This window comes from Lycium barbarum, chromosome 4 (assembly GCF_019175385.1).
Source record: "Lycium barbarum isolate Lr01 chromosome 4, ASM1917538v2, whole genome shotgun sequence".
NCBI lineage: Eukaryota > Viridiplantae > Streptophyta > Magnoliopsida > Solanales > Solanaceae > Lycium > Lycium barbarum.
The window spans coordinates 37,347,783-37,371,104 of NC_083340.1; positions in this window are offsets into that span (position 1 = coordinate 37,347,783).

Genomic DNA, 23,322 nt, shown 5'->3' on the forward strand with positions numbered 1-23,322 from the left:
TTAAAATCTGCTTTACATCGCCTCAAGATACTTAGTCCTTTTTCTGTTTTGCCTTTGATATTTGTTCGGGTTCGGACCCATTATAACTCAGGGTCTGTCGTGTTTGAGGGGATATCGAGACCTTCGCACCCTGTTCGCTGCACCTGAAGAAGGTAATCCTTCTTACTTTAAGTTATTTCGTGTCGTTTATTTTATTATTTGTTGTCTCTGTTCGGGCTTAGCTTAAGTTTTGCGCCATTAGCCAGTTTTGTTATCAGTAGTAGCAGTTTAGTATACCTATTCATATTTGTATTTATTAGTTAATATAGTATGTGCTACTGTGGTGGTTTGTATGCCCTGTCGGTTGAATGTTCAGTTATGATTAGGTGTTATTTTTTAGGCAAGCATGATTAATAGTAACCTGATTTCAAACTTTACCTGTCCATGAGCAGATTAGCCTACAACACCTCCCATAATGTTATTCATGCCTGATATGATATCAATAATGACATTCTAGATGGCTCAGTTTGGTTTGTAGTGTGCTATTTCATTCAGTCTTTTGTTTGCTTATATGGTTTATTGTTAATATGATGCCAATTCGCTACTTGGAATTCTTTACCCAAACCTAGCATCAGTTCATCATGTCTAAAACAAGTATAAGAATCTGTTTGCGTGCATCGTTTGATTTAAATTAAAATGTCAACTTGTATTTATACTGTTTGCACCCCTTTAGATATGACTTCATACCTAAATGGTTTAGTTGGCTAAACTAGCATGATTAATAACTTAAGGTAACAAAGGTTATCTATCCTAGCCTTATATGGTATCATTAATGTCTCTATGCTAGTCCAAAAGTTGGTTCTAATAAGTTTTGGTGTTGGCATGAGTTTATTTTAGTTCATAGAGTCTTTAGCATGATAAAGCAGGATTTAAATGATGTTTGCAGGCCTAAATAGGATTAACAAGGGTCTGAACTCAACTTCAATCAGCTTGAAAACATATAGTGTCTCTGATTAAATACCATTTTCTGCTTAAAAATGATTTAAATGACTATCATGTTGCAACTAGTTTGGAATTAAGATTCATACAACAACTAGAGAGATCTGACTAATAGATGAATATCATGTTAGTATATTTAGCCCAAGTTAGCTTGTAATAATCTACACCCTGTTAAACATACAAAGCCGAATATCATGTTTTCCTATGTTGCCTATTCTGAGTCTTATATACTAAGTACTTGCCCTGTTATAAATCAGAAAATTGTAGTCTAGTTTGAGTGTCTCTCCACATATGATTAAGGCCGCTTGAAACATCAAACTTGCTGGTTTATCCCATATGAATAAAATTTAGTTTCATCTTTGCTTAACTTTGTGCGGCTGGCTGCCAAAGGGATTTAGAATCCTACCTTGCTTGTTTGTTGTTGTATGCTCATATGTGGTATTATATGATTCGTGAATCATTCATAATCTGCAGACCCTTGTTACTGCCATTGCTATGCCGATTTTTGTGCCTTAGCATATTTTGTAGCTAAATAGTTTTTGTGAAGTTCACGGCCATTGCTATGCCGATGCTGTTTGCCTTAGAATATTGTGTAGTTTTTCTTACAATGTCCACTGCCACTGCTGGGCAGATTGTGTGCCTTAGTGTTATAAGTGCTCTAATGCTGTTAAGGCAGTGAGGTTGTATACATGAGGTATACTTAAAATATACACAATATATACGCAACCTCCTGATCTGTTTTAAATTTATATTTTACATGTTTAACCTTATTCATTGATTAGATATTATTTTTTTTTCATTCGTTTTTATGCATGAACATCGCATACGAGTTCGAGGGACTCGTTCTTTTTCCGCATTCGGTGTTGGGATGAAAGCCCAACGTAATCTTGCTCGAGTCATCTCCCATCAGCCCATACCCGCAGCAAAATATATACAAAAAATATTCTGGGCCGAGGCCCATACAGCAGCAACTATCCGCAGCAATACAATGCAAAAAAATTGACTGGGCCGAAGCCCAACAACAGCCTGATCATAGCAGTCTTAAAAATGGGCTGAGCGCATTTAACTTATTTGCTCCTCTATTTTATTTCCTTGCATTTAATTTGTATGACTAACACTTTTTTCTGTTAATTTAGATGAACCTTAGCGAAATTAGCGGGGTTTAGTTGCAATAATGGGTAGTTAATTTAAGGAAAATTAACAATTAATTCCATAGGTTTCATTCTTGTTTTTATTTTACGTTAAAATTATTTATAATACGTATAATATTTATCTTTCTTAGAATAATTGATTTTCAAAATAGCATGACTACATATTTTGAATTAAAGGGATCATGATTTACTTATACTATCTTAGAGATTTAAAAAACGTCATTAATACGCAAATATAAACTCAAATATACTCTATAAACAATTTTTCAAGATTTATTCAATTGTACATATTTTCTTTTTAGCCGAATATAGTTAAATAAAGTTAGTAAAAGAGAAAGAAAACTCATCTACTTTTGCATCCTATTCATAAAATAAGTCTAGATTTTCTACACCACTATATTCATATAATATAATTTTATTCTAAGTTTAAATTGGCTAGGTCTTCTCTTAAAAGCTTCTATTTATATGCAAATCAGTATATTTTGCAAGTCTCGTTTTTAAAATAACATTATTATTTAAAGCATGGCAATATTTATAGTTTATTTTAAATAGCATTTGAAGTCTCTTTTTTTGTGCAAAATATTCTACAAGTCTTATTTAAATAGCATTATTAGACTCTTCCTTCAAAACCTTAACAACCTTTATAAGTCTTATTTTAAAATAGCCCTTAAAGATCTTCCATTTTCTGTAAATCTTATTTTAACTAACATTATTTTCCTTTAAAACTTTAGCAATATTTATAAGTCATTTTTTAAAATTTAAACACTATATTTAGCCTTAATTAATTAACCTAAGTTTGGCCGGATAACCGTAGTTAACGGATCCTAGAGGATGCCTAACCCCTTCCCTTTAGGATAATCTAGAACCCTTACCTAGAATCACGCTAATTGAGCAGACCATTAACAGAGGTTTAGTTAGGCTTTACCTTAGTTAATAAATTAGGTGTCCTAATTCACCTTAAAATCAATTAGGTGGCGACTCCTTAAAACAAAATAAATAGGAATCACCAAAATGTTGTACTCTACTTTAACCCGTTTTAAATGGGGTATAACAGCTTGGCGACTTCACTGGGGACTTTAGGTTTTTAACCATAACAACTTAGGTTAATTAATATTTTGTTGGATGTTTTGTTTATTTTCTTTATTTTGTCTTACATTCTTTTAAATGTTTTATTCCTTATTTTCCTTTGCTATGTAATATGTATTTGCTTTAAATTGACATTCCGCTCATACTTCCTCCACTCTTGGAAAATTCACACAAATTCACACACTTAAAGCGGTTTCGCGGTTCGCGGCCGTGCACTACTAAATTACCTCTTTAGTTGGATCGATTTTGTGGATTTAGTCGATAGGCGGTGCAGTCGACAGCCACGGACTTTCCACTCCTAAGTTGTCCACTTGGGGGAGCCTTGTGTCGTAGGAAACCAACTCTTAGTCTACCTAGGGTAGAGCGAAAACCAAAACCTTGTAAGGACATGCATCATTTTAAACCTAGGAGGCTTAATACCCTTGGTATTGAGTTCATTAGTCAACCTTACCAAATGTCCAAATGAGTCTATGACTCTAAGTGACACTATTCACTATTTATGTGCATTATTTGAAGGACAAATGTGAGGAATATGTGGACCTAGTACTCTATAGATAAATATTTCAGGAAACCTGACATTTTGTTGCAGGATTGTCGTGAAGCATCCAATTAATGCCGGAGGTTTGAAGACAACCAAAGGAAATTAGTAGAGATGAAGTATTAGATATATTAGATTAACTTTGAATTGTATTATTAACTTGCATGTAATAAATTTTTATTATTCTTGTAAGTTAGTTTTAGGAAGTGTTATGGAATGATACATAAAAGACCTGTTTGTCCTTCAAATGTTCGTTAGGCCTACTCTGGCATAAAGAGGTCCCTTGCATTATAGAACGCGATGTATTATGTGCAATAATGTGTTTATGTGCAATAATATGTCCTTACCGTATACTGACTCGTTTTCTTTTTCTTTTCTTATTTTATCTTTTTTCTTTTAAACTTATTTTCAAAACAAAAGGTTGACTTGTGCTAAAGGGGAACTGGCGGAGCATCCATATTTCACACGGTCTAAAGCCAAGAAATCAGAATCTGACTCATCACTAATCACCTGGTTAACTAAAAAGACTCGTTCTAAAATGGAGCAAAGTTTGATCAATGCAACCACTTCATCTGAGCCATCTCTTAGTTTACCGATCACGAGTGATCCCACATCCTCTAATGAACCAGAAACACATTTGGAGATCATTGCTCGTCTGGAGCAACGAGTTGCTGAACTAAGTCGCATAGTACTTCAAAATCGGTCATTTTCTCAAACTCCACCACACATGACTGCATCTCATAGGGTTCGTCAGACTTTGCCTATGCCACTTCCATTCCCAAACTTTGATGAACTTAACCAAGCAAACTATTTTACCACTTCTCATCCAGCTCATTCCGAACCCCCCGCCCACCTAGTTACTCAAAATGCTCCTCTTTTGTTTACAGCCGCTTCTTCAAAAGCTCAGTACATACCGCTGGCACATGATGTTACCAATGCGCATCAAGTTCCGCCGGTATATACTTATGCCACAGCTCCACCCATGACACAAACCTAAGGACTATGTCACACGGATGTTGATCATTATGTCGAAGTCGAAAAGGAGGCAAGGGCAGTTAATGATGAAATGGTAAATAGAAAGCTCAAAAGTTTGGAAGATGCTATGAGAAGTTTGCGTGGACTCGGTAGTAACCAAAGCGTGAGATATGAAGAATTATGTGCATTTCCTAAGGTAGAATTGCCACCAGGTTACAAGATTCCAAAATTTGAGAAGTTTGATGGGTCGGGAAACCCTTTCTTCTATTTGAAGGTCTATTGTGAAAAGTTGATTGGTGTGGGGAAGAATGAAGGGATAAGAATTAAACTATTTAATCAGAGTTTGAGTGGAAAAGCTTTGGAATGGTATTCCAAGCAAGATAAAACCAAATGACGTACTTGGGATGACTTGGCAAATGCTTTTGTGGATCATTACAAGTTTCATGTTGAGATCGCTCCTGACAGAATCTCAATTACAAAATTAAAGAAGAAGTCAACCGAATCATTCCGAGAATATGCTATACGGTGGAGGGAAGAAGCATCTAGGGTACACCCGCCCATGGAGGAAACAGAAATAGTTACTTTCTTCATTCAGGCACTAGAACCGGAGTACTATGAACGTTTGGTGACAATGGGCGGAAAAACTTTTGCAGAAGTGATCAAAGCTGGGGACATGATCGAAGATGGCATTAAGACAGGGAGAATAACAAGTCTAGCGGCATTGCAGTCTACTAGTAAGGCCATACAAACTGGTGCTCTCGGAAATGGAAAGAAAAAAGAAAAGGAAACGGCAGCGGTAATGGCTCTGGGAAGCACCTCATACCACCATCAACAACCTCTGCGGTACCAGTCTAACGCTCTCCACTCACAATATTTCCAATATTCGTCACATCCATACAACCAAACTTTGTCATCTTACCAGCCTCAATCACCACAAATTTCCTACCCCGTCTACAACACACAGCCAACATACCAAGCTCCACGACCACCAACATGCCCAGCTCCACCATCACAATCTCATCATCCAAACAATGCATCCGCACCTCGCGTAAATAAACCTTTCCATAATTTTACACCGTTAGGAGAGCCATTGAGCGTTGTTTTTGAAAGACTGCAAGCTTCAGGCTTATTATATCCTGTGGAAGGTAGAATTCCAGATCCACTACCTAGAAGTTTTGATCCCACTAAAACGTGTGCATATCATTCGAGGGTAAAAGGCCATTCCACTGATCGTTGTTACGCATTGAAACACAAGGTTGAAGATCTTATTGAAGCAGAGCAGATCATGGTCAAACAACCGGCACCAAACGTGGATAACAATCCACTCCCGACCCATGATGGGGCCTCGATAAATATGATTGGAATAGATGAAAATGATGACGATCCGGCCAAATTTATAGTGCCTGTGAATAGCGTGAAAGATCATGGTCTTATAGCTGTTGCTTCTCCGGCTATAGTGGTAAGAGGTTTTGTGCCTGTCAAGATATTAGGAGCTTCATCAACACCTGTGGAGGTAGTTCAAACGCCAAATTAGTTGCCAGTACTCGATACCAAAGCCGTACCATGGAATTATCAACAAGCTGTGATGGAATGACGAGGAAAGGAAAAAATCACTGACAAGACTAAGACGTTAGGAATGACAAGGTCCGGAAGGTGATATACCCCAGAAGAGCTATCTAGATTGAGGCAAACTAAAGAAAGCAATGTGCCTCCCAAAAGGGTTGTGACAGAAGCCGAAGCAGAAGAATTTTTGAGAAAAATTAAGGCCAGTGAATACTCAGTTGTAGAGCAGTTGAAAAAGACCAAGATTCCTATCCTCTCTTTGATTTTGAGTTCGGATGTACACAGAAATGCACTCTTGAAGATTTTGAGTGAAGCATATGTTCCAATCGAAACAACTAGTGAGACGTTAGCTGGAATAGTTGGCCGTGTGCTTGACAGTCATTGAATCAGCTTCGATAATGAAGAACTGCCACCAGAGGGGTATAGTCACAACAAAGCACTCCATATAACTGTCAAGTGTCATGTTTATGTCTAAAGTGTTGATTGATGGGGGCTCTGGACTTATCATTTGTCCACTAACAAGTCTGAGGAAGATCGGATATAATATTAGCGAGCTTAAGAAAAGTGATGTGAATATTCGAGCATTTGATGGGGCTCAAAGGCGTCCTATTGGAGAAATAGAGTTAAATGTGCTGATTGGACCTGTTGAGTTCATTATGGATTTTAAAGTACTTAATATCTCCACGACATACAACATGTTGTTAGGAAGACCGCAGATCCATTTGGCTGGAGCTGTGCCATCTACTTTGCATCAGACTATCAAATTTGAGTGGAATCAACAACAAATATGCGTACAAGGAGAATGTGACATGTCCATCTATCGAGAGCAATCTATCCCATTCATTGAGGCAACAAGAGGGTTTGATGGAACAACTTACCATGCTTGGGAGGTTGTGAATGTTACTAGAGTGGGTGAAGGGAGTCAAACTCAAGAATAAAAAATGTCATGCGCCGCAATCATGGTTACAAAGGAAATGCTGAAAAATGGGTACCAACCTGGATTTGGGTTAGGAAAGACATTGAATGGGCGGGTTGAGCCTGTAGTTCTCCCTGCACAACAGTTTACATTTGGTTTGGGATAAGAACCAACTGAGAAAGAAGTGAAGGAAGTACGAAAGAATAAAGGAAAGGAGATGTTCTTGCCAAAACCCATTCCTACCATTGATCAAACTTTCTCAAAACCTGCCATCTCCAAAACTTCAGATTTGACTGTTGAAGTTGCCTATGATGATATTGTGGAAGGGTTTAAGAACTTGTTCGTGGAAGACGAAGATGATCATGCTGTGGTAATTGAAGACATTGCTGAAACACCGACCTTATGGGCTGCCGAACCAGGACTTGAGTTGAAGAATTGGATTTGCATCTTAGCCCCGGTTCGCCAAGAGTTTCAGTAATTTAAGTTTAAATTTCCTTTTTTAATAGGCCGGAGGCATAAGCTAGAACCTTTTGTTTTTTTTGTCAAGTCGCCTCTATGTTTTGTTACGGCCTTTCTAAATTAGGACTTTGTCATTTGTTGTAATGAACTACGTTTGGCCTGAATTCCTTTTGGATACATAGGCAACTCATATCGGGTTCGGCCACTCTTTTCAAAATATTTCAGTGTCTTTGTTTTGTAGAATGAACTACGTTTGGCCTGAATTCCTTTTGGATACGTAGGCAGCCCATATCGGGTTCGGCCACTCTTTTCAAAATATTTCAGTGTCTTTGTTTTGTAGATTTGAACTACGTGTGGCCTAATTTCCTTTTGGATACGTAGGCAACCCACATCGGGTTCGACCCTCCTTTTATTAAAAAAAAACCTCAAAATTCTTATTTTTATTCACGAACTATGTCTGGCCTGATTCCTTTGGGATACGTAGGCAACCCAAGGCGGGTTCGGCCTTTCTATTTAAAAATTTCAATGTCTTTGGTTTGTCCAACCATTTTAGTCACTATAAGTTACATAAGGATTTTGTATAAAGTTTTGGTCTTCCCATTGTTTAAATTCATGTGTCCTAGTATCTTGAAACCGGGACAAATTTTTGAAATCGGTCAAATCGCTTCCAAAAACTTTCATTATAACTTCTCACTTTTCAACTGTTTAGAACCAAGCGCCTCCAGGACTGGAAACTGGGGCAGTTTTTTTTTAAGTAGCACAAAAGCGGTCTTAAATGTTCAACAATTTTAAATAAAGTTCGTCCATGTCTTTCTAAAATGTTGATAAGTTTGAAATTCGAGTCTTCATAATCATTTTATCTATTAGAGCCACTAAGTATCCTCTTTCGAAGTCATCCAAATCTCATTACTCTCAATTTCAAAAGACGTTCTTTATTACTTATTACTGAAACTCCTTGGCAAAGCAAAATATCTGGTGGGGCCTCGAAGAACGTGGACGCGACTGAGACAAGAATAAATTCAAGGACCAAGTTCCTTGATATGCACAAGTCAACAAATTTTCTTTTAAAAACTCACAATTTTTCTTTGATGAGACAGGTTCAATTAACATGGATGTGGCGCATATTTGACTCTTCTTCAAATTTTAATTATGGACGTGAACAAAGAGTTAGCTTTCTTCAAAAGGCAAATATTATTCAATATGGATGTAAATTTATCTTGCACTAAATGGTGGACGTTGTTCCACTCTTTATGAAATTTTGATCGCAACAGTGGACATGAATTTATCTTCTCAACCAAGGGCTGTGAGCGTAATTCTTTCAAACCCAGCTATTTACATATTCTTACCAGTAACAGTTGTTTTAGCTCGTGGCATTTCTCGATGGATCAAGGGCACATAATCGTGGATTTAACCTTCTTCGAAGTGGATACGAACATGGTCACCTGTTATTGGTTTAAATTCCTCAATTTTGTCATCACTTTGTACATATTTATTTATTTCAAGTCGCTAACAAGTTCTTTTTAGAATGTGGTATTTAACGAGATGACAGGATCAAAATCTTGCACATTGTCAAATCGTGGGGACAATTGTAGATTTAACTTCCGTCACAACGGGACGTGGATTAGGATGTGGAATTATATCTCTTCATGAATGGTTTTGTGGATGTGGACATAAACGTGGATATACATTTCTACATTACAAATTGTGAGAGCGGACGTGGATTTATATTTCAATATCGTGGATTGTGTGGATGTGGATTTATTTTCTACATTATGGATATTGTGGACGTGGTCGTAGATATATATTTTTGCATTATGAGCATTGTGGACGTGGACGTGTATTTATCTTTTTTGCATTATAAATTTTGTGAAAGTTGACGTGGATTTACATTTTCGCTCTAATGACTTCGTGGATGTGGATGTGGATGTGGACGTGGATTTATATTTCTACATTATAAAGTTCGTGGAAGTGGACGTGGATTTATGTTTTGCATTGTGAATTTTTGGGCATAGACGTGGATTTAAATTTCAGCACAGTGAATTTCGTGGACGTGGATTTACTTTTTACATTATAGATCTTGTGGACGTGAAAGTAGATTTATCTCTTTGCACTTAAAGTTTGTGGAAGTGGATGTGGATCTATATTTTTGTACCGTGGAATGTGGACGTGGATGTGGATTTATATTTGTGCATAGTGTATTTTTGTGTATGAGGACATGAATTCATTTTTCTACATCATGAGTTTTATGACGCAGGCATGAATTTCGTGGATAAGGACGTGGATTTATATTTACGCCCATTGGATTTTGTACATAAGGGATTGAATATGGTCATAAATTAGCTCCCCTTAAAATGTGGTGTCATCATGGTTTTAGCTTTCCTCAAAAAACAGACGTGGATGTGGATTTAGCTTTCGTTAATGTAAATGTGGATGTCGACTTAATTTCTTCTTCAAGTGGAAGCCATAAATTCAATACATCTCCAAAGTACGATGTGGATTCAACTTCCGAAACATGAGTTATAAGTATAAACTTCCTCAACTCTGTCTTATTTACATTTATATTTCTTTATTACTAACTATTGTTTTTAGCTTGTGGCTTTTTGAAAATGGCAAGATTAAAATGGCTTTGCACATCAACTCGTGGATCATAATCTTAAGGAGCGAACTGGGGCAATTCGTTGGGAAGGATAATCAGACTTCCCGACAAAGGTCAAAGATCTACCTCGAACACTTGGCTCCAACCCTAAATATTCCGCTTGCATTCCAGCACATTCGATTTTCAGAATTCCCGAGTTCTATCATAATACCCAGTGTCATCATAATTCGACACTGGGACAATATTTTGCAGAGATTCGCGCCAATCGGGATTCGTTATTCATAAGGTGTCGTAGTTACCCCATAACTACACACGGCCTGATTCTCGTACGACCCGAGATATGTAGGCGACTCGGAGACCGGAGTTCGGCCGTAATCCTCTCAAATTTCTTTACCCTTAGTCCTCCAAAATCCTTTAGCCGAGACAAAATAGGCTACTGAGTCAACGTCTTTGCCCGAAAATTCTTTCATCATTATCGGGCAAAAAGGGACAACTTGTTGACACCCAATTTTGTCCCGTCTTCCCCAAAATATCTATTTACGCTCCTAATATTTTTGGCAACTTAAGAAATAATTAATTATATTTTTACTATAATTACTAGCTTTTATTAATACCGGCGTTTCATTATCCTGTGGTAGTCACTACTGTTATTATCTTTTATTTTATTACCGTTACTACTACCACTATTATCATTATTATTATTATTATTATTATTATAATTATTTTATTACCAGTATTATTATAATTCGCATTTTTATCATTTCAGCATTTTTACCAGCTTATGCACACGCATCACATTTATTTTGCGAAATTTAATAATAGTGTTATCGCACGACTATTACGACCTCATATAATTTTATTTTTATCTGAGCACTAATAAATACATATTCTTTCATCAGCTAAATTTTAGCCCAAACCCGAGTCCAATCAACCCAGATGTTTTTCGGACCTGTCCCTTGGAACCCAAATAATGAGCAACCCAAATATTAATTCAGTCCATATTTATGTCCTAAAACCATTTGGGCTAAAAGCCCAATTCGTTGACACACCCATTACCCGTCCGACCCGACCCACTCGTCCAAACAAGTGAAAGAGTAGGGTTTCTACTCTTTTCCATCAGACCCATCGCACCCCCTTTCTCTCCCCCTCCTCTCTCTCCTCCCTCCTCACTCTCTTTCCTCCATACCCTCGACCAAAAACGGCCAAATCACAGGCTTATTTCGCCTTCCCCAGACCGTGCATGGTCGATTTGGGAAGGGAAATTAATGTTTGTACTCCCCGTCAGTGTTCAACTAGTCTGTAAGTCGTCTTCTTTCCCCTTTTTCCGTTGACAATCTGAAATGTTTTAATTGATTTTTTCCATTTGTGAAACCAAATTCTCTCTCTCATCGGCTCTTTTTCATTTCTTTCGTGGTACACGTTTAATGGTTTTTGTTTTCTTCCTCTCTGCTCCTGATCGGTGACAGAAAAAGGGTTCCTAATGTTTTGATTTGAAAAGGGGTTTTGACTAGAAATCCTGCCCATTTTTTTTTTGAAACCTCAGCAAAACCCTAGAAGTTCCCCTATAAATAATTGCTAATTAGGTCAGTTAGGGAGGTTTTTTTGGGAGCCGTGGTGAATATCCTAAAAACGAAACCCTAGTCGCCTGAAAAATTCCCTAAAATTAGAGGGCTTGAGCCGCAAAATCCCCTCACAAAAACATAAGCTTTAGCCGTCTTGAACACCCTAAAAATACAAATCTTTAACCGCTTAAATTACTCTTCAAAAACATTTTTTTAAATCTGCTTTACATCGCCTCAAGATACTAAGTCCTTTTTCTGTTTTGCCTTTGGTATTTGTTCGGATTCAGACCCATTCAAACTCAGGGTCTGTCGTGTTCGAGGGGATATCGAGACCTTCACACCGTGTTTGCTGCACCCGAAGAAGGTAATCCTTCTTCCTTTAAGTTATTTCGCGTCGTTTATTTCATTATTTGTTGTCTCTATTTGGGCTTAGCTTAAGTTTTGCGCCATTAGCCAGTTTTGTTATTAGTAGTAGCAATTTAGGATACCTATTCAGATTTGTATTTATTAGTTAATATAGTATGTGCTAATGTGGTGGTTTGTATGCCCTGTCGGTTGAATGTTCAGTTACGATTAGGTGTTATTTTCTAGTCAAGCATGATTAATAGTAACCTGATTTCAAACTTTACCTGTCCATGATCAGATTAGCCTACAATACCTCCCATAATGTTATTCATGCCTGATATGATATCAATAATGACATTCTAGATGGCTCAGTTTGGTTTGTAGTGTGCTATTTCATTCAGTCTTTTGTTTGCTTATATGGTTTATTGTTAATATGATGCCAATTCGCTACTTGGAATTCTTTACCCAAACCTAGCATCAGTTCATCATGTCTAAAACAATTATAAGAATCTGTTTGCGTGCATCGTTTGATTTAAATTAAAATGTCAACTTGTGTTTATACTGTTTGCACCCCTTTAGATATGACTTCATACCTAATTATGGTTTAGTTGGCTAAACTAGCATGATTAATAACTTTAGGTAACAAAGGTTATCTATCCTAGCCTTATATGGTATCATTAATGTCTCTATGCTAGTCCATAAGTTGGTTCTAATAAGTTTTGGTGTTGGCATGAGTTTATTTTAGTTCATAGAGTCTTCAGCATGATAAAGCAGGATTTAAATGATGTTAGCAGGCCTAAATAGGATTAACAAGGGTCTGAACTCAACTTCAATCAGCTTGAAAACATATAGTGTCTCTGATTAAATACCATTTTCTGCTTAAAAAATGATTTAAATGACTATCATGTTGCAACTAGTTTGGAATTAAGATTCATGCAACAACTAGAGAGATCTGACTAATAGATGAATATAATGTTAGTATATTTAGCCCAAGTTAGCTTGTAATAATCTACACCCTGTTAAACATACAAAGCCGAATATCATGTTTTCCTATGTTGCCTATTCTAGGTCTTATATACTAAGTACTTGCCCTGTTTTAAATCAGAAAATTGTAGTCTAGTTTGAGTGTCTCTCCACATATGATTAAGGCCGCTTGAAACATCAAACTTGCTGCTTTATCCCATATGAATAAAATTTAGTTTCATCTTTGCTTAACTTTGTGCGGCTGGCTGCCAAAGGGATTTAGAATCCTGCCTTGCTTGTCTGCTGTTGTATGCTCATATGTGGTATTATATGATTCATGAATCATTCATAATCTGCAGACCCTTGTTACTGCCATTGCTATGCCGATTTTTGTGCCTTAGCATATTTTGTAGCTAAATAGTTTTTGTGAAGTTCACGGCCATTGCTATGCCGATGCTGTTTGCCTTCGCATATTGTGTAGTTTTTCTTACAATGTCCACTGCCACTGCTGGGCAGATTGTGTTCCTTAGTGTTATAAGTGCTCTAATGCTGTTAAGGCAGTGAGGTTGTATACATGAGGTATACTTAAAATATACACAATATATACGCAACCTCCTGATCTGTTTTAAATTTATATTTTACATGTTTAACCTTATTCATTGATTAGATATTATTTCTTTTTCTTTCGCTTTTATGCATGAACATCGCATACGAGTCCGAGGGACTCGTTCTTTTTCCGCATTCGGTGTTGGGCTGAAAGCCCAACGTAATATTGCTCGAGTCATCTCCCATCAGCCCATACCCGCAGCAAAATATTTACAAAAAATATTCTGGGCCGAGGCCCATACAGCAGCAACTATCCGCAGCAATACAATGCAAAAAATTTGACTGAGACGAAGCCCAACAACAGCCTGATCATAGCAGTCTTAAAAATGGGCTGAGCCCATTTAACTTATTTGCTCCTCTATTTTATTTCCTTGCATTTAATTTGTATGACTAACACTTTGTTCTGTTAATTTAGATGAACCCTAGCGAAATTAGTGGGGTTTAGTTGCAATAATGGGTAGTTAATTTAAGGAAAATTAACAATTAATTCCATAGGTTTCATTCTTGTTTTTATTTTACGTTAAAATTATTTATAATACCTATAATATTTATCTTTCTTAGAATAATTGATTTTCAAAATAGCATGACTACATATTTTGAATTAAAGGGATCATGATTTACTTATACTATCTTAGAGATTTAAAAAACGTCACTAATACGCAAATATAAACTCAAATATACTCTATAAACAATTTTTCAAGATTTATTCAATTGTACATATTTTATTTTTAGCCAAATATAGTTAAATAAAGTTAGTAAAAGAGAAAGAAAACTCATCTACTTTTGCATCCTATTCATAAAATAAGTCTAGATTTTCTACACCACTATATTCATATAATATAATTTTATTCTATGTTTAAATTGGCTAGGTCTTCTCTTAAAAACTTCTATTTATATGCAAATCAGTATATTTTGCAAGTCTCGTTTTTAAAATAACATTATTATTTAAAGCATGTTAATATTTATAGTTTATTTTAAATAGCATTTGAAGTCTCTTTTTTTGTGCAAATTATTCTACAAGTCTTATGTAAATAGCATTATTAGACTCTTCCTTCAAAACCTTAATAACCTTTATAAGTCTTATTTTAAAATAGCCCTTAAAGATCTTCCATTTTCTGTAAATCTTATTTTAACTAACATTATTTTCCTTTAAAACTTTAGCAATATTTATAAGTCATTTTTTAAAATTTAAACACTATATTTAGGCTTAATTAATTAACCTAAGTTTGGCCGGATAACCGTAGTTAACGGATCCTAGAGGATGCCTAACCCCTTCCCTTTAGGATAATCTAGAACCCTTACCTAGAATCACGCTAATTGAGCAGACCATTAACAGAGGTTTAGTTAGGCTTTACCTTAGTTAATAAATTAGGTGTCCTAATTCACCTTAAAATCAATTAGGTGGCGACTCCTTAAAACAAAACAAATAGGAATCACCAAAATGTTGTACTCTACTTTAACCCGTTTTAAATGGGGTATAACAATGCACCAACAGTATTTATGGATTTGATGAGCAATGTGTTCGGGCCCTTCCTAGATTTATTTGTGATTGTGTTCATCGACGATATCCTGGTGTATTCTAGGTCTGAGGCGGAACATGCGGATCATTTGCGTACCGTTCTTAGAGTTTTTCAAACTCAAGATTTATTTGCCAAATTTTCTAAGTGTGAATTTTGGTTGAACTCAGTGACCTTTTTGGGGCATATTATTTCAACCGATGGTATTCGGGTAGATACCCAAAATATTGAGGCGGTGAAGACTTGGCCAAGGCCCACAACACCTACAGATTCGTAGTTTTCTGGGCTTAGCAGGTTATTATATGAGATTTGTAGAGGGCTTTTCTTCTATTTCTGCACCACTCACGAAGCTGACCCAGAAATCAGCCAAATTTCAATAGACAGATGCTTGTGAACGTAGTTTCCAAGAGCTAAAGGATAGATTAACTTCTGCCCCGGTCTTGATACTTCCAAAGGGATCGGAAGGTTATATTGTCTATTGTGATGCTTCAGGCGTTAGGTTAGGCTGTGTGTTGATGCAATATGGTAAGGTGATTGCGTATGCTTCAAGACAGTTGCGGAAACATGAGAAAAATTATCCGACCCATGATCTTGAATTGGCTGCAGTAATTCATGCATTGAAGGTGTGGAGACATTATTTGTATGGCGTCCACGTATATATTTATACAGATCATAAGAGCCTTCAGTATATCTTTAAGCAGAAAGAATTGAATTTATGGCAACAGCGATGGTTGGAATTATTGAAAGACTATGATGTTGACATCCTGTATCATCCCGGGAAAGCAAATGTTATGGATGATGCTCTTAGTCGTAGATCCATGGGAAGTTTATGCGATGTGCAGCCAGAGAAAAGAGAGATGGCTCGTGAGCTCCAGCAGTTAGCTAGCCTAGGAGTTCCAGTAGCGGACTTAGGTAGTATGGAAGCTGTCATTCAAAATTCAGCGGTCTCGTTGCTAGTAGTGGAAGTGAAAGAGCGACAATACGAAGATCCCATGCTAATTCATTACAGAAATACACTCCCTCAGATGGAGAAGTCATCATTTGATATTTCTGGAGATGGAGTTCTCTGATACCGAGGCAGGTTATGTGTTCCTGATGTTACAGGGTTACGCCACCAAATATTGAGGGAAGCCCATTGTTCCCGTTATTCTATTAACCCAGGAGCAATAAAAATGTATCATGACCTTAAATCTATATATTGTTGGAATAGGATGAAGAAAGATATAACGAAATTCGTAGCTCAATGTCCTAACTGTCAGCAAGTGAAAATTGAGCACCAAAAGTCGGGTGGATTGTTGCAAGTTATAGAAATTCCAACTTGGAATTGGGAAGTAATTAACACGGACTTCATTACAGGCTTACCCCGTTCTCGACGTAAGTATGATTCTATATGGGTGATTGTCCATAGACTCACGTAGACAGCGCATTTCTTACCAGTCAGAATTACATATGTAGCAGAAGATTATGCAAAGCTTTATGTTAAGAGATAGTGCGACTTCACGGTGTTCCAGTTTCTATTATCTCTGATAGAGGGACTCAGTTTACAGCCAATTTTTGGAAATCTTTCCAAGAAGGTTTGGAGACTCAGGTGAGCCTTGGCACGACATTTCACCCGTAGATGGATGGACAAGCTGAACGTACCATTCAGACTCTTTAGGATATGCTACGGGCATGTGTATTGGATTTTGGAGGTAGTTGGGATGATCACTTACCACTTATTGAATTTTCTTATAACAATACTTATCATTCTAGCTTCCAAATGGCCCCATATGAGGCTTTATATGGGCGAAAGTGTAGATCTCCAATTGGGTGGTTAGAAGTAGGAGAGACCAAATTGATAGGGCCAGACTTGGTCCAGCAAGCTATAGAGAAAGTCAAGCTTATACAGGATCGATTATTAACAACTCAGAGGAGACTTAGGCAGAGACGTCATTTCCCCCGGGTATGTGATGCTTTGTTCGATGTTTTTTTGGTCGTGTGTGGCCATAGTTGTTGATGTTGTTGTTGTAGCCCTGAGAGGCGATGTATATTTTGGGTTGCTGTGACAGGATGATAGTTCCATATTATAGGGGAAACTCTGGCGAAATTTTTGTAGAATCCCTAAGAGTCTATCATTCAAGGACGAATGTTCCTAAGAGGGGGAGAATGTTACACCTCGTAGTTTCGTTCGTTGAGATTCGTTAGGTGTTAGTTGTCCTAATCGTGGAAACTGGAGTTACCTTCTAGGATATATGAGATTATATGTTCCCATATTATTGTTATGGGGGTTTAAGACCATGAAATAAGCTACGAAAGGATTTAAGAACAAGCAAATTAAGGAATGGAGTTTGTCGGAACTTTGGGAAAACTTGGCAAACATTTTGGACAGGATTTTGGTCCAAATTGGGAGAGGTATATCTCCTAGAATATGAGGAGTTTTGGTGCGTTTCTTCTAACCAAATTTAAGTTTATCGAGTCTAGTTTTCAACGCAACAAACCATTCGTCAATGTGACATCGGAGTAAAAAGTTATGGGTGTTTTAAGACAGACTGTCTGAGCAGGAATTTTGACGGGCCAGTTTGACCGCCCACAGGAATTTTGACGGACCGCAGGAATTTCTGCGGCCTGTAAAATAGCACCAACCCAGCGTAAAATAGTCACAGTGAGCCATATTTGACCGGGCAGTTCTACGGAGCATTTCGACGACCCGTCAAAATGGGCGCCAGATTGTCCGACGGGATTTTAAGTTATGCTTTATATATTTCATTCCACTTCATTTGGATATTTTATTTTACCAAATCAGATCCAAAAGCTCTCCAAAAACCCTCTCTTCAACTCCATAAACAATTCGAAGCCAAAATCCAAGAGAGATTAAGGGATCAAGAGGCAAGAATCAAGATACCCATGTGTTAGAAGTCTTGCTAGGGTTAGTAGACTTCAAGAATTCTTTGGATATTGAAGCTAGGGTTTTTATATAAGTTGATAGCTTGCTCCAAATCTCATTCTTATGAGATAAAAGGTTAGTTTCGTGCTTATTACATGTTGTCAAGAATGTTTAGTTGTTGAACAACCTGGGTAGAAGGAGAAAGTAGAAGATGAGTTCTAAATGCAGTTTTTATGATGTTTTTGAGTAGTAAGATAACTTGAGTTATGATTCTTAGTATGATATGGATATAATCTTGCTATAGAAGGTAATAATGATGATGAGAAAGCGTTCTATGAAAAATGTGCAAAGGGTTGGTGTGAGGTTGTTAGTATAAGTTGAATGCGGAAGACTTAATGGAACGTGTATTGTAGATATCATTATGGTTATTTGAGAGTTGTTTTGTAATATGGTGGAAGTGGATGAAATAGGGGAAATGCTGCTCAATTTTCGTTAACTGATGAATTGTTCTAGTTTGTATTTAAGAGTATCTTTAAGGCTTAACCAAGGAATGGATCCTTTTAAATGTAGATCTTCCAAGCTTCAACGGTGAATGTTAACTTGTTAAGAAGACAACGAGGTATGTAAGGCTAACCCTTCTTTCATTAAGGAATGGTCCCATTGCTAAATACCTTCATACGAGTTCTATAGCGTCTTCCAAATGACTTCATTCCTAGAATCGCTAAGGCTCATGATCCTTGATAAATCTCGTGATACCATTGGTCCCATCCTATGATAGTTGATTCTCTAAGGAAGGATATAATGAAAATGATAATGACGATGATAATGTTGAGAACGTGTATGTGCTTCTATGTATATATATATATATATATATATATTTATATATTAAAGTATGAATACTAAGAGCACCGAGCTTAGATGGCTGGGTGTGATATCTATAGCGCGCACACCACTGCAGTTGGGTACGGATAATACTGAGCATTGGTAGGGCCAGGTACGTATAACACCGAACCTTATCATGGATTGGTATGTAAGACACCGAACCTCTATGGTCGGGTATGATACTACTACAAGTATAAATGTATGAAATGGAAGGTTCCCATTAGAAAGGGGATAAGTAAATATGATGAACAACGCTAGAGGTATAAATGGCTTCATTATCTCATGACCTCTCCATCTTATGTTATTTCTTACGTTTCTTTTATGATGTTGATCATGCTTTACATATTCAGTACATTATTCGTACTGACGTCCCTTTGTTTGTGGACGCTGTGTCATGCCCGCAGGTGGACAGGGAAATAGTCTTGTCCCATAGACTACTTGTGTCAGAGACTGCATAGAGGAGCTCCACTTGATTCGGAGCTGCAGCTTTTGGGTATTATTCTTTTGTGTACTTACATATGGGCATGGCGGGGTCCTGTCCCGCCTATATGATGTTACATACTATTCTTAGAGGCTCGTAGACAGTTGTGTATGGTTAGATGTCTTGCAGCCTTGTCGGCTCATATTTTGTATATTATTTTGTTAGCCTCGTCGGCTTGTGTATATGTACATGGGCATTATTGATGATGATGATGATGATATATATATATATATATATATATATATATATATATATATATATATATATATATATATATACGTGTCGTTGCCCGATGTGGGTAATATTGTGGATGTATAGAAATCATGAGTAGGCCATGTGGCTTGCCTAGATGGGAATATGAATGTATGATAAGAGGTGCCCGGGTGGGTTAGCACCGGGTGCCCGTCATGGCCCTCCGGTTGGGTCGTGACAATTCTCAACATGGCAAAAAGTATGGTGAAGAGCAAAAATATGCCAAAGGAGTTTTGGGCTAAAGCAATTGCTTATGCGGTGTATTTATCAAATCGGTGACACACCAAAAGTGTTCGCGGCAAAACACCGCAAGAGGCTTGGAGTGGTTTCAAACCAAAAATCTAAAGGTTATAAGTTAATGTAACCCACGAAATGGCAAGGTTACCATATGCAGAGATGTTGAAGTTGATGAAGATAGTGCTTGGGAATGGAAATCTAAAGAGCAAGATTACTCTTTTAGTCCATTCCTTGATGATGAACATGATGAAGAAGTTATGGAGCAGCCTACTACACCACCTACAACATCTCCGCCGCAAGTTCAAGAAGTTGGGGAATCAAGTTCAAGCAGTGCACCTCGAAAGTCTAGAAGTCTTCAAGACTTGTATGACGCAACGGAAGAAGTAACAGAAAATTTAAGTGATTTAACTCACTTTTGTTTATTGGTGGACAGTGAGCCTGTAAGTTATGAAGATGTTGCCAGTAATCCAAAATGGAGAGATGCGATGGATGAAGAAATCAGGGCAATCAAGCAGAATGACACTTGGGAGTTGGCAAAACTTCCAAAAGGAAAAAGCACCATTGGAGTCAAATGGGTTTACAAGCTAAAGAAAAATTGCAAAGGAGAGGTAGAGAGGTACAAAGCAAGATTGGTAGCAAAGGGGTACAAGCAAAAGGCTAGTATTGATTATGATGAGGTGTTTGCACCAGTTGCTCGTTTGGAGACAATCTACTTGATTATTTCTTTGGCAGCTCAGAACTAATGGAAAATCCATCAAATGGATGTGAAGTCAGCTTTCTTGAATGGGATTTTGGAGGAAAAAGTATACATTAATCCTTGATTATTTCTTTGGCGGCTCAGAACCAATGGAAAATCCATCAAATGGATGTGAAGTCAGCTTTCTGGAATGGGATTTTGGAGGAAGAAGTATACATTGATCAACCTTTGGGCTATAAGGTTGAAGGTGTTACACCTGGTGAATCTTTGCGTCATAGTAAGCAAACTAACATGAATACAGAAAGGCTATGATACCCCTAAAAGATTAAGGAAGACTTTTAATAAGTGTTAGACAAGTATTTAAAGGTTTCGGGATCAAGCAAAACGAAGAATTAGGTTCATTGAAAATTAGGAAAAAAAACTTGGCAGAATTTTTGACACGATTTTTGGTCCAACTTCAAAGAGGCATATCCCCTATAATATGAGGAGTTACGGAATCTATAGCCTATGTAAATTGAAGTTCGGCGAGCCTGCTTTCCAATGCAACTGACAGATCGCATTTCTGTGAAGTATGGAGGAAAGTACAGCCCGTACAAAGTTGTACGTCCTGCACATTTTCGGCGTACTTTACCAAAATTTTCAGAAAGTTGAAATTTTTTGCCTCCAAAGTACGGGATGAACAGTATGACGTACTTTGAAGTACGGGATGAACAGTAACCCTTGTTTTGCACAAAATTTCCAGAATTTGAATCGGTGGAATTTTTCTCCTGAGCCTATAAATTGATATTCCCACGACTTGGGCCTCATTTTTCACCCAAAATCAATCCCTAATGTCTTTCTAGGATCCCCTTAACACCCATAAACACACCAAATCATTCCAAATCAAATCAAGAGAAGATCAACCTTGAAAACCTAGTTAATTTATGGAAGTTAGATGTTCTTGCTTCACTTAGTGTTGTGGTGAACTTGGCCTTGAAACAAGTTGTGTGAGTTGAAGTTCTTCAAATACAAGGTATGTTCTTCACCCTATTTCTATGGTTGAGTTGATGTAAAATTTTAATACCCCTTAGAAAGGAAAAGAATTAAAGTGGAGAAACTATAAATGTTGTAGTGAAGAAGGTGACTGTGAGGTGAACTCGAAAACGGGATTTGGTTAAATTTGAGACTAATTTGAATGTCACTTCTTGATTATGATATTATGGATGTTGTTATTGTTGTTTGGGGGTTGTTTTGCAATATGGTGGAAGTCGATAAAATAGAGGAAGTGCTGCCCAAATTTCGTTAGTTCGTAATTATGTTAGTTTGAGCTTAAGAAGGTTTTCAAGACCTAACCTTAGTGTAAATCCTCTTGAATGTAGTTTTCGCGGATGTTGGAGGAGAACGTTAAGTAAATAGAAGTCGTAAAGGTATGTAAGGCTAACCCTTTTCCTTCTAAAGGCATGATTCCACAATTGTGAAACCCTTCAAGACATTACCTATATTCCTATTTCTGGAAACACTAGAAGCCCATAACTTTCATGATTCCTAAAATATAGTTTATGATGTTCTCTATGATGGTAATGATGATGATGATTTTATGCTAGAGATTCCAAAGCTTATGGTTTGATACTATTATGAGATTATTGAGCTTACTTCATGATTTTTCTTACTTTCACTCATTGTTGTTGATCTCACCTTATGTTACTTGTTTCTTCGAGGTGAGATATAGCGAGGATGATTGTTCCATAATGTAAATCGGAGGTCACCGACCTTATGTCACTCCGATAGAGTTCTAGCTTTTAATTGGGCTCTCATGCATGCTTTATATATATGTACGATTACACTGTGCCTATATGGCTGGGCAGTCACCACTACGTTGGGTGGCTTACGGATGATGATAATTACACCGTGCCTACATGGTCGGGCAGTCACCACTAGTGGGCGGTGTCAGATTATTGGCCCGGACGCGAGCTAATTATGATATACTCGGACAGTTTACTTATATATATTTATGATGTCGTTTAAAAGTAAAAGTTAGCATGCACGGTATCCGCCTTAAGAGGCAATTCAGATGTGCAAGTTATCTCATGCTTCTTTATTTCTTGTTTATGTTGTTATTCATGCCTTACATACTCAGTACATTATTCGTACTGACGTCCCTTCTTGTGGATGCTGTGTTCATGCCTGCAGGTAGACAGGGAGATGGATCTAATATTTAGGTACTTTGTCAGCGGAGACCCAGGAGCGCTCCACTTATTCCGAAGTTGCAGTCTATTGGTATTCCCTTTTTTTTGTATATATTTGGGCATGGCGGGGTTATGTCGCGTCTCATGATTTCTTGTACTCTTTATAAAGGCTCGTAGAAATATGTGGATAGTTAGAAGTTTCATGGTCTCCCTAATGTATATTTTTTATATCATTTTTGCAGCCTTGTGGGCTTGTGTGTATATGTATATGTATATGAGGTGTAGTTCATGGTTATCGAGTAATGAGTTCACTTTGAGCATTTACATTCATTCATGTGGTGTTAGTTGAGACCTAGACATGTGGTCCACCGAGATAGATGGGAAGATGTATGCTAGGTGGTCTCGGTAGGCTAGTTCCGGATACCCGTCATGGCTCTCTGGTTAGGTCGTGACAAAAGTGGTATCAGAGCAGTTTGTCCTAGGGTGTGTC